The sequence below is a fragment of the Marmota marmota genome, unplaced genomic scaffold (genome assembly GCF_001458135.2).
Source record: "Marmota marmota marmota unplaced genomic scaffold, marMar, whole genome shotgun sequence".
Lineage (NCBI taxonomy): Eukaryota > Metazoa > Chordata > Mammalia > Rodentia > Sciuridae > Marmota > Marmota marmota.
This window is the reverse complement of record NW_025999853.1, coordinates 21,240,821-21,259,781: the sequence shown is the minus strand read 5'-3', so window position 1 is coordinate 21,259,781 and position 18,961 is coordinate 21,240,821.

Genomic DNA, 18,961 nt, shown 5'->3' with positions numbered 1-18,961 from the left:
ACTTCTGTAACTCTTTTTTTCTTATCTGTAAATTGGAAAGCCACCTGGTAGTATGATCATTGTATAAACCCTATAGTGTTGGGGTTTTTTAAATACCAAGACCCCAATTAACTTTAATTGCACACCTGTGAAGTATGAATCTCTACTAATTATACATAGAAAAATTAGATATGTCACAAAGTGTGTTATTGAATAAATCACATTTTCTTCCAGCTGATCCAAAGATTTGGTAGCATGCTATCTTCAAGATGGGCAGGTGTGTTGTTACTTTATAGGGAACTCCAGGACCTTGGTCATTTGCTTTGAACAGCAAATTGTAGAGGCTCTCATGAATTACTGTGGATTTTGTTGCTTTGATAAACTATGTTTATCATGACTGATGATTTTTCATTGTGTTTATAACTTTTTTGTGCCTTTCATTTTTTCCACATAGAGATGATACCTTTTGTGCATTAGTGGTATTAGGCCATAAATGAGATCCTTCCAGGAGCCAATTATCTATTGTTTTGGCAAAGCCAGTCCATGATTCTTAGATAACTTCATAGATAAAATATGTTTCATGTTTTTTTTTTTTTTAAATTCAGTGATGTTTTCCTAAACAGAGTGTAAGACATGAAATCCTATACAAAGTAGATAACCACAGTCACTTGGTCTCTAGTTGGTTTTAGTGTCTAAATATGTCAAGAGTTGAAACTAATATTATGGAAATTCTTACTATGTACCAGATGCTTTATACATGTTATTTATTATCCACAGCTACAACCCCGTCTGGTTAAGTTGTAAACATTTTTATTTTATGCATGTTTATATTTTAACACAAAGGAATTAAGATTACTTGCCCAGAATTACACAGGTAGGTGATGAAGCAAGCATTTATATATAGGCTAATATTATTCCAGGATTGTGCAGTGTTTCCAATTTACCACAATGGCAAGTATCATGTACTAATGGACAGGTATCCTGCTAAACGTATAGTTTTTATAATAACCCTATAAATTATTGTAGAGATTATGATCCCTCGAAGAAAGAGTGTAAAACAATGCTATGAAAAGAGGTGTTTAGTTAAAATATACTTTGAAGTTTCAAAGTCAGTTTTCAAAGTAAATGAAATGATGCTGATTCAGAAGAAGCTTTTCATTTCATTTGTTGGATACTGTCATCCATTCATTGGTAACTATGAAGCAGTGTTACTCTGTGCCAATCATTGAGCTGGGTGCCAGTAGCACCAGAGGGAGCAAAAGCTAATATGGTCTTTGTTCTCTAATCCCTATGATCTCATTGAAGAAACATATTAGTAAAATAAATTTAAAATGATACAATTGCATGTACTTACTTTGACCCATGATTTAATGGAAAATCATGGGGGGACTATAAAAAATATGGGGATGGAGAAACATTGCTATGAAAGAATACATTTAAAACCAACATGGAAACCTAAAAGGACCTTTGCCTTCTATGTAGCTTTAGATATTTAAATTTGTAATGATAAACTAATTTGTAATGATTAACTTGTATAATTGAGGTAGTTTTTAAGCATTATGGTTAAATATAAAGTTTTTAAATTATATTTGTGGTTCATTATGGAAATGTATATTTTTCTCCTTTTTTCATTTTTTAAATATGTAGGTGACCACATGTTTTTTAAAAAGTGTTTTCATATGCTAAAATATTTTTTAAAAATTATGCCAATCTTGGGAAGCACTGTGGAATAATTGTGTATGTCTAGCATGGTTTTCATCTTCTTTGTTTTGGCTAAATGAACTTCTTACTCCTCACATGCCTGGTCTTCAGTTTTGGAGGAGAAGGACCACAGCTGCAACTCAGCTGCAATGATCTCCTTTCCTGGTTTCTGGATCATAGATTTGATTAAGAGGAAAATTGAAAATGTATCCAACCTTGAATTAATGCCTACAAGATTAAGGCAAGGCTATAGAACTCAAATTTCCAAGGTACTAAGCAATCAGAATGCAAAATGGAAATGAAAATTATTTTGTTGATCATACATTTGCAATCCTATCAACACAGTATCAAAACCAATTTTTGGAGGACACATTTTTAGTGCTACATCTTAAATTATACATACACATACATATAGCCATATGGATCATATCATCATAATAATATATTTATATCTCTATTCCTGAAGAACCATTAAACTTACTTAAAATATATTTTATTTGTTTTTCTTATCTGAAAAGTAATTATTGTAACACGTTTACTATGGGAACTTCAGAAATGCAGATAAAAAAGAAGCTAATAATTATCCATAATTCCATGACAAAACGATAAATTATAATTATGCTTCTATTTCTTTGCAATATCCTTTCAGTATTTATTGATATATGATAAATATATGTCCAGCTACACAAATAAAATAAAAATAACCATATGTTTATCTTATAAATGTAAGAATATTTTCTTTTTCCTTATTTATAATAATATTTTTAGATATCTTTTAAAAGCTGTACAACATCCAGTTGTATCAACATCTTATATTGGCCAATTAATCCTTCAGTGACACTAAAGTGAGTTTTATTTTTTCACTATTCTATATAAGCCATGATAATCTTCTTTACAGAGAAATCTTGAAGTCACTAACTTGAAGGTAGAGTTTTGATTTAGCTGCACAAGTAATATCAAAGAACAATATAGGCAAGAAAGTAAAGAATGTTCCTCACATCTGTTACTTTTTCATTTTTTCTATATGCATTGAATCCATCCTCACAGGACTTCTAGAATACCTTTAAAAATTCAACAAATTATATTAAATAATCTGCACTGATGATGGGACTTTAAGTGTAAATTATATAGCCATTGATTATTTCATCTAGGGGTGTGCTTTATTTTCTCCTTATAGGGATGTAAGATATGAATTAGAAAAATACAAATAAATCTAAGCTGTTATATTCTTGAGCATCTGTGGCTACTCTCAAATTATTACTAATACATGAGAATGTCACAAAATGAAGAAACAATATAAGCAATAGAAAATTTAAAAGTGCTAATATTACCAATGTTGTGATCCTGAAGGCTTTGTGAATGCTGGCTTCATCTGTCCTTTGGCAAGCCTGAATTCTCTTCTGTCTCTGTCATATTTAACAGGCCATAGTTACTGATTGAAAAATGGAGTTACTTTTGTGCATGCTGTTGTTGAAGATTATAGATATAAATCTGTCATAAATTGCCAATCTGCAAATGTAACATTTAGGGAGAAAACAAAGCAAGTTTTTTGTGTCTGACATTGAAGAATTCTAAGTCAATTAGCAAGGACTCTTGCCCCACTTTGTTTACATGGCTGATGGGGTTAATATATAGGGCTACTGCTAACCAGGGTTATATGGCCAAATAATGGTAGCCTGCGGCAAGAGAAATGTGGAGCCGACTTCCTGACATTTATTTTCAAAATTGCTGAACATTTTTCAGGCACATTTTGTCAGTTCTATAGACAAAAGTTCTTCTGTTAGCCATCTAGAATGAAATTCTTCTCCACATGACATAATTGAGGATCCACCTTAAAACACTTCGAAAAATAAAGACCTTTTCAAATTCAGATTGACTTTTCTTTCTCTGCTTTTATTTTATGGAAGAAATAGAGCTTGAAGTAAATATAATTCTGAATTTTAAAAATTTTAAAAACAATTTTAAAAAGCCCCTTTAGTTAGAGACTGCTGCTTAGCATAATTTTTAAGATATCTTAGATTTTTAAATAGAAATAACTGCATGAAACATTGGTAATTTTAATATCTGTTTAAGTCTTACAATATTTTTATATTTTACATTTTATACATACATATAAACTATCAGCTGGTGTTGAGGGTTATGAAAAAAAGAGGAAGCCTTGAGTTTTAGGCCTAAAACAGCACAGCTGTTAAGCCCTTAGAGAGAGAACTAGAATGAAGGTTTTTCTGGAGGAGATAGCTTGGGGTGTACATAAGGACATCATAAAAGAAGGATCAAAGTTTTCCAGAAAAGTCTAAGGTCTTGTGTACCAGGCTGAGTGTTGAAGAAATCAGCAAGGGCTTGGCTTGGGGAAAGTTCCATGGTCAGGTTATAAGGTACACTGAGGTGAGCAAACCTGTTCAGGGAGACAAATGGAGAATCCTGTAGGTGAGAAACATAGTCAGGGTCTGCTAATAGGTTAGAAAAGAAGTGGACAGACTGAGGGCTATTTAGTGAATTATTTAAAAAAAAATAATGAGAAACAGGATTTGGGAGAGCTTAAGTCATTAACATGGACACCTGACCCAACAATGTGGTTGCATTGTGTAGAATGCAGACCAGGTTAACATTGAGATTTTTAAAGAATTATGTGGCAAAAGTCTTTTGTGATAAATTTTATGTTTTCAGCTTACCTGTAGCATTTACATTCTTGAAACTTAGAGAAGAATTTGGATAAAGTATTGCAGTCCATCAACTGGGGACAAGGTAGAGAAATTATATGTGTATTACAGGAATGTTCCTAATATATTTGCTATTTAATTTCAATATAACTTTAAGATACTTCATGTATGTTACTTATCTTTACAAGAGGAAAATGTAATGCAAAATTAAAGTAAAAGTATAATGTAATAACACCCAATTTTATCTTTTTCTGAGTTGATTCTGCTTTATTATTTTGGTATTGCTTACACTGAAAAATACCTATAATTGCTTCTAAATTTTTGTGTCCCTTCTAGTTATTTCCAAAGTGGTCTTTTCCTAAGAAAGACTAGATGTGGCTCTAGACTTACATCTAGGTGTGTCTTTGAAGAGGTCTCTCTCTGGGACTCTCCTTCTAACATTTAGCATAGCATCATGCTGGACAACCTCCACGGTGACATCATCTTTCCTCTAAAAACCCTTGTGAATAAAAAAATGTCCTTGAGGACTACTCCCTGAGTTTGGAAAAAATCAAAGAGACCAAACTGCTTAAATAATAAAACAAGGTCATCTACTGCTTCCTTAGAAAATGGTTTTATTACTCTGAAAGGAACTTTGGAATTGAATCAAAAAATGAATGGCAGTCCCTCCCAGTCTAGAAGTTGTGTTTAGATTATTAAAAAGATTTGGCTGGTGTTAGTGTGAAATTAAAATGGGGAATACACAGTGTCATTTCCATTTAAAAATCTTTATAAGTTTCCATAAGTAAGTCATATATTAATATTTACTTGTGTGGCATCTAAGATCTTTCTGTTATATGTTGCTAGAATAAAATATTAAGAAATGATCCAGAGTCAATAACCATTGAAGAATGCAGATTTTAGTATGAAATGCATTAATCGTGTCTACATTCTCAAAGTCTTATTTTCATCATTCCCCCTTTATACAGCTGAAAAAAAATGTTTGAAAATGACATGATAATAGAATACCAAATAAAGTCACCATACTGTGAATTTCACTTTTCATTTCTGTGCTATCTTTATAGTTAATTTTGTCAGGTAAATTCATATGGAAGATAAATTAAATATACTACTGTTTAATGATTCCTGTGTCAATGCCAAGAAAAAAGTGGATTCATTGAAGAAAAAAAAATCCAGATAATCAGAAAATAAAATCAGTATTATGGGGGTAAGAAGAACTTCAGCTAGTTGTAGAGTTATTTTCCATCTCATTTATTCTCTTTTTCCCTTTTATTTTCAAATAATCGTGTTCTTAGTGAATCTCATATTTTACCCTTGCTTTGAAAATTAGCTTTAGAACACATTCCAAAACAATTCTACACTCAGATAATCATTAACAAATGTTACCCGAGCCTGACCTTTCTGGCCAGACAGCCACCAAGAGATAATTGTTTTATGAGGCTTCCCCTTAAAAAGATATTACATTTGCCCTTCAGGCAATTATACCTCCTTCTTTACATTCCAAAATCAAATGATTTATAGTGATTTAAAGGGTTTTCAAATTTCAGTACCATCATAGCCCCTAATAAGTCAACGTTCCATTGTGCTGACACTAATCTCCTAACACTAAATTGAATATATGGATTTGAAATGTTCCCCAACACAGCAGGGAGTTGCAAAAGGATTTATCTTATTCACACCAGTTCCCCGGCCATGTTTTGTAGACCTCAATTATGCCCAAACTGGTCTCTTCCACGAAATTCAGCTCCTAAATGATATAGGTCACATGAATTTTTAATTTTCCTCAAAGTATATATATTGTAGTGCTTTGCAAAAATTAGATATCCAACACAATTTGGCTCTCATTGGCATAGTGGTGTGAATTTTTCTGAATCTATTATCTGGGATTACTTAAAGTTGTCTAATAGGATTGATAGAAGGGAACAAAAAGATATCAAGTATTTAACACAGATCTTGGACATTCTAGGTATTTAAAAAAATAGTTGTGCTATTTCTGATATTATTGCTATTGTTGTTATATTCTTATCAGAATGATCACCAATATCTTCATCCCCCAAAATTTACATCAGCAGGAATCAGGAAATTTGGTAAGGGACCTGAAAAGGAAGATATTATATTATCTTAAGCAGCCATGGACTCTGTTTTTCTCTCTTGTACAAGGATTTGAAACACAAGGATTTTTCTCTCTTGTATAAGGATTTGGAACTGGACAGTAGGGAGGAGGTACCTGTTGACAATTGAGAACAATTATTCAGAGCAAGAGGTTGGAAAATGAAAGGCACAATGGAAAGCTGGTTAATTTTCCCTTTTTACGAGAGTGATTACTACATATATGCAATTAGTAAAAGTGGAATACAGTGGGAAAGGTTAGATTAGAATAAGACTTTGGAAGGTCTTGCAAAGCAGGTTAAATTGTAATGCAACCCACCATTTAGTCAAATGGTGGTATTCATTTCCTATTTCTGAATAATAATAGAAATAATTTAGTAGTTTAAAACAACACCCATTTATTATCTCACAGCTTTGTAAAACAGAAGTTCAGCACAGAGTAATTGGGTTCTCTGCTCAGAATCACACAAGGCTGAAGATAGACTGTTAGTCCTGCTGGGCTCTTGCTCAGAGGCTTAGGGAAGAATCTGTTTCCAAACTCAGGAGGTTGACAGAAGTCAGCTCCTTGCAGCTGTAGGACTGAGGTGCAGTTTTCTTGCTGGCTGTCATCTAGCTTACTTTCTACTCCTAGATGCCACCTGTATTCTTATGCTGATAGCTTCCTCTAACATTGAGGACATCACCAATGCATTGAGTCTCATGCTTTAGATTTTCCAGACTTCCTATTCTCCCACTAGCCTGAGAAAACTAAGTTCTTTAAAAGGCTTACAGAATTAGATAAGACCCATTTTGGATAATCTCTCTAGATTACATCTGCAAAATCCCTTTTGCCATATAAGGTAACAAACATGGCAGTCACTCTGGGAGACTAAAGCCATGGGGATTATCTGGAATTTTGCTTACCACAAGGATCCCTGCAGTGTTATGAGGGAGTGTAAGAGAAAGTTCTTAAATGCAGAAGACCACTCAGGAGCGATTTTAGCAATTTGGGCGGAGGTATTAATGTCTTAGTTAGGAACAAGAACTTGCTATGTCCTAGGCACTGTTTGTGGTTTTAACAAAATTTTTACAATACTCTTATGATTTAGAGGCTATTATTATTCTCATTTGACAGTTGAACAAATAGACGCTTAAAGAGGTTAGAAAATGTGGTCAACTTCACACAGTTTATAGTTTGTAAACTTGGGATTTAGACCTAGACAAACAGACTCCAGAGGCCAGGGTGTCCGTCACCATATCACCATATCACCATATCACCATATCACCTGGGGACCACAGGGCAACAGTGAAGACAATTCAACAGTTGGCCCCTGCGTTCTGTTTAAATCATCTTCCTTTAAATAGATTTTCATTTTGATTTACTTTGTGCTTTTGATGAAATATACCATAACTCATTGAATTCTCACAGCCCTAGAATTTTCCCAATATTAGAGATAAGAAAATAGGATTTTCAGTTACATATCTTGTTTCAGGTCTCAGAGCCAAGGAGCAGCAGAGATAGACTTTGAACTCCAGCTTGCCTAACTTCAAGGCTTTTTATCACACTCCAAGAAGCAGAAACACTGTAGAAGCTACAAGCATGTAAGCTGATATCATGCAACATGCGTCTGAAGCCCAGTTCTGCTACTGCCTTTTCTCTCTGGCCTCAGTTTCCTAAGTTTTAAAAGGGACTTTTAAGTTTTATGGAGGCTGTTGTGAAAATTAATGGGTTGTTAGAGGTCAACTCTGATACATAGTAAATACTAAAAAACTATGAGCTATGAGAAAGGCCCCAGAGAATTGCACCATACAGACAATTATGAATTAGTTTTACCTGCTCTTTGTGTTATTTGTAGGATTAAAACATTGATGATGCCAGGGAATAGGGATTGGTTAAATGTTATAGAATAACATTGTTTCTCAGTGGGGCTAGCTAATTAGACTACTGGTGAGGAGAAACTTAATTTTGAGTTGAATTTTCGAAACCTGGAGGGCATATAGAAGTAGCAGAAGGTAAAGGGAAATCTCTGTATGTAGGTCACTGTGAACAGGATTATACAAGGTGCCTTATGCACGGGACAGGTTTGGTAAGTGTTCCTTTTTGGAATGTGGAAGATAGTGAATAGCATATCATAATCCAGGTAAGTTTGTAAAGGTTGAAGCAATGAATACATTTAAAGAGTATCTTGGTATTTATCAGTTCATCTATCCAATTATTTATCCATTTGACAAACATGCATAGAACTCCAAGTGCCAGGTGTTATAAAATACACCAAGGTGAATCATAATTCTTGCACTCAAGAAACCGATAAACTAATAGAGGAAACAAAACATGCAAATATTTATAAACTAAAGCTGGAATGTTGTATGAGTGAGAGAGGAATGGGGTTCTAATGACATTCAGAGTTGCTTCAAACTGAGGGAAATGGTGAGGAGAAGGTTAAGATAGGAAAAGGTTAAAATAGGAGAGGGCTAGGCTGGGAGTACACATGGGCCTTCCTTTGAGAAATAAATCACAATGGAGGGAAAAGGCACATTGGAGAGACACTTGGGGGATAGAATTGATTAAAGGTTGACAACGAAGTAGATTTTGGCTTAAGAAGAAAGAGAAGTAGAAATTAACTAGGTTTTGGCTTCAATGTCTAGGGAGTTGCTAGGATTAGCAGAAGCATTGAAGGTAAGAGGAGTACGTTGGCAGGGAAGGTGATGGATGTTTGTTTTGCACAGATTTTGCTCTGTTTTACCTATTAAACAGCCAAAATCATCTAGAATGGAATCAAGCCTGCATGCATTGGGGCTGCCTACAGTGAGGCATGAGGAAAGGAGACAATGCAAGAGGAGAGAAGTCTGCAACCTGACTTCCAGCACCATTCCTGACCTCAGTCCCATCAATGTCCCACGATCTCTTCATTTCTATGGCAGCACCACACAGACGTGGTGACCTCACAGTCTGAGTGGAAGAGGGACCTGTCAATACTTTCTCTGGAATAACCGGTGTAAACTGGGTCTTCCCTGAAGCAATTGGGCCCTGAGTTCATTCTCTTCAGAGGGCGGAGGGTGGGGATGGCGGGACCCCACTCCCGGGGTTTCAAATTCTCTGCCCCAAGCTGAGCAACTCTGTTTCCGTCTGTTGTATGGGTTATGGTTCTGCAGAAAACATAATATAAAAAGTGGTTTCAAGTGCCATAAAATAGGTTGTAAAACTACTGACCGAGGCAAAAAGTTTAAGGATCACAAACTAAATGATTGAAAAAAACAGGATGTATTTTTTTAGGGAGTGGGGTGGATAAAAAGAGCATCTTTTTTTGTTCCTCTTCAGCTCACAAGGAAAGGGGTGTTAAAATATTATGGTAGCACATGTGCTTTTTAAATTACAACTATATTTTTAAACAAACCATTTGTTGGTGATGCAACTGCAAAAGGCATCTAAAATTACCACGTCTATATTTGATTCATAGAATTGCATGTTATAAATGGATGAATAAATTCTTCCAGACTGTTTATAATTCACTTGTAAGTTGTGACTTTGTAAGCCAGGTTTCATCCTGGATCACATTCTTTTTTATATAATGCTGTGAAAATCAACAATTTTAACAATAGCGGCAAAGGGGGTGTGAGAATCAGTTGCTGAAGAGCCTAAGGTTTCCTTTTATAGTTCACTAGTGTTGAAAAAGATTATCCATATAAATGTGAATGCCCAAAGGAAAAAAAAATCTTAAAGGTATTCATACTAGGGAAAAGGCAAAAAGTCAACAGAATAAAGAACTGGAAAATGACTATGATTTATGAAATCATTCAATTTTGATTTTTAAATTTAATTTCCAGATCTTAAGTGCTTTTATTGCACTATGCTTTTATTAAAAACTTGGAATTCAATGTTTTAAGTTGTTAGATGAGTTATATTTGGTGACATGACAGCCAAAGTGATAACTTTATTAAACACTTTGGAGTCCAATTTTTAATTTTGATTTGCATTCCAAAGAAACTCAAAATCGAACTTTCAAGAATAATATTGTGCATTTCTCCTCCTCCTTTTCCTCCTTCATTTTCTTCTTTGAACATCTACTGAATTTGGTATGCTTTTAAGAACTGACCTTGATGGGTTTTTCTTTCTCCAGTTTAACTCTCCCTGACTCAAGTTAGGGAAGAAAGTATGTGTCATTACCCCCAAAATAAGAGTTATTCATGACAGCAATTCCTGTCTAGATCCATTTGGTGAAGAGTCTCACTATTTTATAACTTTAATACATGAATCAACATCCTCTTGGAAGTGTTGGGTTGCCATTTTAAGCAAGGGGCTCCATTCACAGTGTCATGTTCTTTCATAAGATTTTATTGTGTTGAGACTCTATTTGGAGATGTTACTCTTCAGAACTACTTCCCTTCCATTAGGAAGCACACATTCTATGGGAGTCACAGAAGCTGAGAAGCAATAGTCATTTGCATACAATAATGTCGTGATAAGAGTGGGCAGAGGGTCTTTGGGAACTACAATAGGTATCTCCTGATTTGGTGTTGGGGAATCAAGGGAGATTTGAGGGAGGATGTATGAGCTGAGTACTTAAGACAATTAAATTTTTTTATAAAAATGTATTTAAATAGGAATTCAAGCATTTTAGGTCACTGTGAGTGTGCCCTTGGGGATTATATTTTGTCCCTGGCTCCTCTTTCGCCCTCTGCTCCCTGGAAGCCATGAGCTGAGCATCTTTCCTCAGCCGCATCCTCCCACCATCATGTTCTGCCTCATCTTGATTCCAGAGCAATGGAGTTGGCTGACTATGGACTGATACTTCTATTTTGGTCACAGCAATTAAGGGCTGACTTTGACAGACTGCTTGGACATCTAGCTCTATTCTGGAATCAGCCACACTGAGACACATATGTTAAAAGAGGAGTAAAGGGAAGGGTAAGAAGAATGTTTAAATGGATCACACTTCAGGAAGGACGGAGATTGAATGAGATACCCAAACACACTCATGATTTTTAAAGTCAGAAATAATATATAGGGAGACACAACTTTGATATATACAAATATATCAGGCAAAAATTATCACACGGAAGCCAGGTGTGGTGGTACATACCTGTAATCCCAGTGGCTGGGGAGGCTGAGTCAGGACGATCACAAGTTCAACGTCAGCTTCAACGAAAGCAAGGCGCTAAGCAACTCAGTGAGGATGTATCTCTAAAGAAAATAAAAAATAGAGCTGGGGAGGTGGTTCAGTGGTCAAGTGCCCCTGAGTTCAATCCCTGGTACCAAAAAAAACAACAACAACAACAACAACAACAAAATATCACATGGAAATTTTTTCTTTCAACCAATTGAATTCAAACTCCAAACCCTCTACCTTATTTAAATGACAATAAAGTAGATCTGAGTTATCCCTAATCTCTTCCCTCTGTTCTGGGAAAGTCTTTAGATCTTACACAGCATAAAGTTGTGGTGATTCCTGTGGTTATAGAATACTGGGCTCATACCACTTACCATGATGACATTCATTTTCCAAGTTCATGGTCTCCTCAAGTTGGGCACTCTGCTACTCACCATGGAGGTTTTTGTCTTTGGAGGAGCTGAGAACTCTTGTACCTGGGATTCTGTCTTTCTAAATATGCCACACTCCTTTAAGGGCTCCTCTGTTTGGGATGCTGTGAAGTTTCAGGGCATGACACCTACTTTTTGCCATACTGGGTACCTCAACTGGCTGCCTGCTAAAAATGAGGTGAGAGAAAATATATAGAAATAGCACTCACAATTTAGCGGTCCAATAAATTATCCTCTCCTGAGGGCATGGTCCTTGGGAATGAGTCACAGAAAAAGGTCAGTTTCAGTTGGTGAAGCAGAAAGGGTGCTGTGGTGCCCTGGGTACTTGGGTAATCTTCACCCAAGCTTGCTTTCAGTCATTAGCTCTCCTGGTCCAGGTTACCAATGCCCAACTGCTGCTTCTTGAAACATGATCCACTTTGGAGGATTTATATTTTACACATTCCAAATTCCAGATCTTTTGTCTTTTTCAAATTGGTAGCAACGGGGCTCTTGATTTACCACTGTAGTGTATACTTCAAAGTTAGTCCATGCATTCTCCAGGTGCCCTACATTTCTAGAACCAAGCTGGATTCTGCATAGGCCTGTGGGTTATCATCTACACCTCATGTCCTTGCTGACAAGGAGACCTGACTTTTTCCACTAGAATTGTTGTCATTATTGACTCTCATTATTAATAGAATTTTCCACTCTATAGCAATTAAAGTTTTAAGACTTTTTCACTCTATTATCCCATTTGATCCTCATGAGAACCCTGAAACTAGGACAAATGTTATTATCTATGCCCCCTAACTATTGTTTGGATTAGAACCCTTAAAAGCAGTTGGTGTACTGAAGACTTGTTGATAGAGATGTAAGTTGTTAAAAGCACATTCCAGCTTGCCGGAATGAGCCATACCCAAGGCATTTATGTCTTATTTCTGTGTAGGACAAATCATTACACAGTATCTGAGGCGCTCGCATACTAATCCATTCAGATCATTACAGGCATTGCCACAGGGTTTTTGAAAGGCATTGGTTATACAATCTACTCTGAATCACATTTTACCCATTTGATGCCAGTTAAAACCTTCATGGCAAAGTTTGTTCTCATTGTAACACAAGGATTGCTATGAAGTATTCCTTCTGTTTTTTCTTTCTTTTCCTCCTTCCTTCCTCCTTTCTTTTATTCCTCATTCATTCATACATTTGCCCCTTTCTTCCTTCTTACTTGCTTCCTTTCCTTCTTTCTTATCTTCTTCCTTTCAAGTGCATGTGAAAAACAGCATTTCCTACTCTCAACGCATTTAAAAAATCAATGTAATAATAATTTCTCAAGAACACAAGGGTTGGCATTAACTTGACCATACAAACAACAGATGATACAGCCATCTATCTTAGCTTCATTAGGCAAAAAGAAAATTTTATTCATTGCTCATCTATATGTGTTAAATGCTATGCTTAATTTTTTACATATATTTTGATATTTAAACCTCTCAATCACCCTGTGAAATAGATATTACTGTGTGCAATCAAGTTGAATGTATTTGCTAAGACCTTACAACTAAAACATAAATGAACCAGAATTTATAATCAGGTCTCTAAGGATTTCAACGTCAGTAATTTTTCAATGTCAGTAATTCCAGGACTATGTTTTAAAGATGGTTAAATTCACATTTGGAATCGAATCAGAACTTTGAAACTTAGAGTAGGAGATTACTTTAGAGGTCTCCTTTAACAAAATTATTCTCCTCTAAAATTCTCTGCCAAGTAATTGCCTGTGTTCACTAAAACAGATATAATAAGGGATTGGATTATGGTTTTCAAATTTCTTTCTTGTTTTGGCCCAATTTATGACTTTTTTTCTGTATCCCATCTTTCAACCTTGACTTTCTCCTATATATGGAGTGAACTCAAGTCTTCATTTTCCTGGGATAGCCCAGTACATGTAAGCCTGTTGTTCTTGCATAATTATTAATACCGTTCTTCTTTAACTCTCAGAAATGCCCTATTTCAGATGATAAATTATATGTCCACCTACTGTGAAACCACAGAATTTGTTCAGTTTTCCATTCACCTAAGGAGAGGCATCACAGTCTCATCACTAATCTCCTCTGAGACTAAGTACTGCTGCTTGATGTTTGCCACAAACGACAGTTGCAAATGATGGCTGAAAATTTCCCTATATCCCTTCATTCTTACAGCCATAATCTCCAGGTTATTTTCTCATCTGAACATTGACCTAGGCTTCATAGACCCTTGGAGAGTTAATGCATAGGTTTTGAAATATTATGTGAAATACTGAATGCAACAATGTTGTGTTGGTTTCCCAGGGTTGCTATAACACATTAACACACAGGACAGCTAAAAGCAACAGAAACTTATTATTTCAGAATGCTGGATGCCAGGAGTCTGAAATAAAGGTTTGGGCAGAATTGGCTTCTTCAAGGCTCTCTCCTAGTTTCTGAAGGCTTCTCAGAATTCTTGGTGTCTCTTGGCTTGTAGCAGCACACTTCTAATCTCTGCCTCTATCATTTCTAGGTTCTCTTTTTCATATCTCTCCCTTCGCTGTTGCTTGTGTGTATTTAGGGCTCATCTTATATCCACGATGACAGCATCTCAAAATCCTTCAATTCACTACATGTGCAAATATTTTATTCCCAAATAAGGTCACATTCACAGGCACTGAAAATTAGATTTGGATATACTGTTGTTGCTGCTGCTTTTTGGGGTGGGGGACAATTTAACACATATATGCATTGCTCTGAAAAGTAACCCACAGGTTTTCTTAAACCATAGAGGATTCTATGGTTTTCCCAAAGTTTAAAAGCCATGAATCCAGTTTGACATTTATTCCAAACACAACATTTCAGAAATTCTTACAGACTGCTTAAAGTTATGCATAATAACTTTAAGCACTATGTATTTAATAAATATCACTGAACAAAGGATTGAATTGAATGGTTTGGTCATTTTAGAGGATGGTTACCTCTTTTGAAAAATCAAAACTATTCTAAGATTTCATCTCACTCCAGTCAGAATGGCAGTCAGCAAGAATACAAGCAACAATAAATGTTGGCGAGGATGTGGGGAAAAGGCACACTCATATATTGCTGGTGGGACTGCGTATTGGTGGAACCAATGTGGAAAGCAGGATGGAGATTCCTCAGAAAACTTGGAAATGGAACCACCATTTGAATGAGTTATCACACTCCTTGGTTTATATCCAAAGGACTTAAAATCAGCATATTACAGTTATGCAGCCACTTCAATGTTTATACCAGTTCAATAAACAATAGCTAAACTATGGAACCAGCCTAGGTGCCATTCAACAGATGAATGGATAAATAAAACGTGGTATATATACACAATCGAATATTACTTAGCCTTAAAGAAGAATGAAATAGGAATTTGCCAGCAAATGGATAGAACTGGTAAATATCATGCTAAGCAAAATAAGCCAATCCCCAAACATCAAAGGCAAAATGTTTTCTCTGATATGCAGATCATAATTCGAAATGGGAGGGGGTTGGCTAAGGATGAATAGAGGTACTTTGGATTAGGTAGAAGGGAGTGAAGGAAGGGGAGGTGTTAGGCAGTAGGAAGGATAGTACAATGAATCAGACATTATTACCCTATGTGAATATATGACTACATGACTGCTGTGATTCTACATACAACCAGAAGAATGAGAAATTATACTCCATTTTTTAATGATATGTCAAAGTGTAGTCTGCTGTCATATATAACTAATTAAAACAAAATTTTTAAAAATGTATTTCTATGGCAACTAAAGGATATATTATTCATTTTTGAAGGGCAAATACCAATCAAGTTGATCTATGATTATAGTTACTTGGAGTCATCTATATCTGAAGCAGATAAAATAATAGGAATATCCATTTGTGAAAGACTTTGTACTTTCCTTCCCTTATTATGTGGTACAGGTGGAAATGATGAGACTAGGTTTCTATTCACGGCAAAGATCAGGTTTATTGAACATGCCACATTTCTGTGAGAATCAGGCATTGACTCATTTTTTTGTACCAGTCTTAGATACTTCTGAATTTAAGCCAGGGATGCTATGGCCCCTTGCATTATTCTGTTTTGCTTCCTGTGGAAAAAAAAAACAACTTAATAGTGTTATCACCACTCTGCAGTAAAAACATCAATAAGATATCACTCCTTTTGATTGAACCTATACAATCAATGTCTTCACCACAGGAGTTTTTAGGGCACCTGTCCCCTTCTGGTCTCTGGGGAGTTTCATTCATTTCTGAGCAGCATCCTGGTCTGTCAGAGAAAAGGGTTTGAAAATGTGAGTAATCCTGTCTTTGGTCACTCCTCCACCAAGATAAAGACTGGCTGCAGGAAGGAGTTCAAATGCAATTGCTGCTCTGCAGTGAACTGGGATCCAGCTCTGTGTCTTGACTTTCAAGACATGTTTCAGGAGCTGTGATTGCAGAAGTTGGATTGGCCATTGATGAGAATACAATGAAGATTATTTTCCATGGAAAGCTGGGCAAGAAGTTTCTGGAGGTGAGCCCAAATTGCAGCCTGTACTGTGTTGCTACTCCACTCTGCCCCGGAAGAGTGTGATGGTCAGGCTGAGAACAGGTTTATACTGGCAGGTCAGAGAGAATAGGGTTATAAGAAGAGAAGCACCTAAATCACCCTTTACTAGTCTGCCTGAGGCCAGTGCAGTTAGCCACCTCTAATTTTATGACAATGGACATTCCACAGGATTAGGAACCTGTCTTCTTTATTCAGCTCCATATCATCAGGGCTCAGCACCTAGACTTTGTTGGAAGAGTGGAAGAATGCCTATCAGGTCAGGCACAAGACATGCTTCTTCTTGTCTTGATGGAACTCCCAAGTAAGATGGATGTAAAATTCCCTAATGCTTATATCCTCCTGCCAAGGTACCAGTTGTTTGTTTAGATAGCTGGCTCAGATTCAACAATCCTGTGAATTCCATTTAGTTCAAGTATCCGACAGATGAAATAAATATTGTTGTGGACTTGAATGCCAGGGGAGATGGTAGGGTTTCCAAAACTGTACCTGGACTCTTTTTCAAGTGAAGGGAATGTTTCCCCATGGGTCAGTTTTCTGAGTGGAATGTTCCTGTTCTAATTAACATTTTCCCCCAGGTCAATGCACATAGTTAAAAAGAAGATTTTACTAACATTGCCATTTTAGGACTCTCTGCCCCCCAACCAATACTTAAGGCCCCTCCCACCTTTGCATACTTCAGACATGATTATTTTTCCTCAACCTATCCTCTGAAATTAGAATGTTAAGTAGGACTCTGCTCCTATAAAGGAGCCTCCAAATATAAAAATACTCTTTTCTGTTTTGCAGAATTTCTGAATCTCTATTTTTATGCCTTTTAGAATAAGCTTCCCTTCTTGTCTCTTATCAACAAATTGGTATTCCTAAAGTATTATTTGTCCTGTTAGAAACACTTTAAATCCCAATTTGAAAGGATGTTAGAATGTTAAAAAGTAATAATCCCCACTTCTTTAGCAAGTTGATATGGAAATTGAGAGCAAAAAAAAAAAAAAACTACTTGGTAGTCAAATAAAACTTAAATATTGTTTATTTTTATCACTTCTTAGAAACCTAGATATAACAGATTTCAGCAGTTCTTCCTGTACTTGGCTGTTGGAAAAGTCAGTGTGCCAATTTAGGAAAATAATGATCTATTGAATCAGTTTGTTGAAGAAGGGTGTGGATACAAGATATCTAATAACTATATGGGAGGAACTCTTTTCTCCCAGCTACATAATTCTATGAAAACAGCCTGAAATTTTGTAAGTGCCAGTCCCCTTCAAGAGTGGGACCAAATGCACCAGATAGAGACTGTGCCATCAGAAAAATTCAAAGCCATGACTTTCAAGTTAATCTATCTCCCACATTCTTCCTTCTTTCTTGTCTCCTTTTTCTTTCCAGTTTTTGGAGGGGTCCCTTCAATTTTTACCTCTTTAAAATAATAGCATTATCACTAAATACATTCAAAGGTATTTAATTATTTAATTTTATTATTTAATTTAATTGTTATTTTAAATCAAATTCATTTTATAAATAGTTGAATACTATTCTATAGAATACCTCTGCCATTTTTTCCCACTGTCTTCTATTGGTAAATATTTATGTTTTTCTATTGCAAAAAAATCACTTCCATATTTATACATATATTCTCATATCCTATTTCTTCCAGGTAAAGTTCTTTGGAGTGATTTCTTTTTAAAAAAATTTTTTCTTGCACTTTGTTTTTATTTATTTATTTATTTTGCATTACAATTCTTAATATACCATTATACAATAATTTATCGTATCTCTGATTATATATAAGGTATGTTGACACCAAATTCACATCTTCATACATGTATTTTGTATAATGATGAGGGTCTCCTTGATCTAATTCTAAGCTTATTTTAAATTTTATTAGTTACTGCCTAGATATAATCATAAAGAGTATGACCATGTATGTCTTTTGCAGCCTTTTCAGGTAATTAACTATTCCAACATAATGCCATCAATCTTTTTAATGTTTAATGTTTTCAATGTTTAAGAAGTTGGAGTTTCTGCGGGAAAAAAATACAGAGGATATGGCAGAAGAAACAGTTCAAGATACAATAAACATATCCTCGTGATTCCAGATGGGAAGAAAGGTGAATAACATGTAAGGAGAATGAAACTGACCTCTGATTTCTCATCCATGATTTAGGTTGCTAGAAACAAACGTCTCCAAGGAGCTGAAGCAAAATTATTTATATCTTAAAGTTCTATGCTCAGTCAGATTTTTCTTCCAACAGAGTAACAAAGGGAAATGTCTATTGATCACATTTTCCTGGGTGAGTCAGTGTCTGCCCTACTGCCATTTGAAGGGGGAAACCAGAAGGGACAGAGGTAGGAAACAAGGGATTCAGAGCTTGAGTGTTCCCCATCTTCCCCCCACAGCCTAAGGGATGGATGATTACACCTGAATAAGAAGGATGAGGAAGAGCATTCC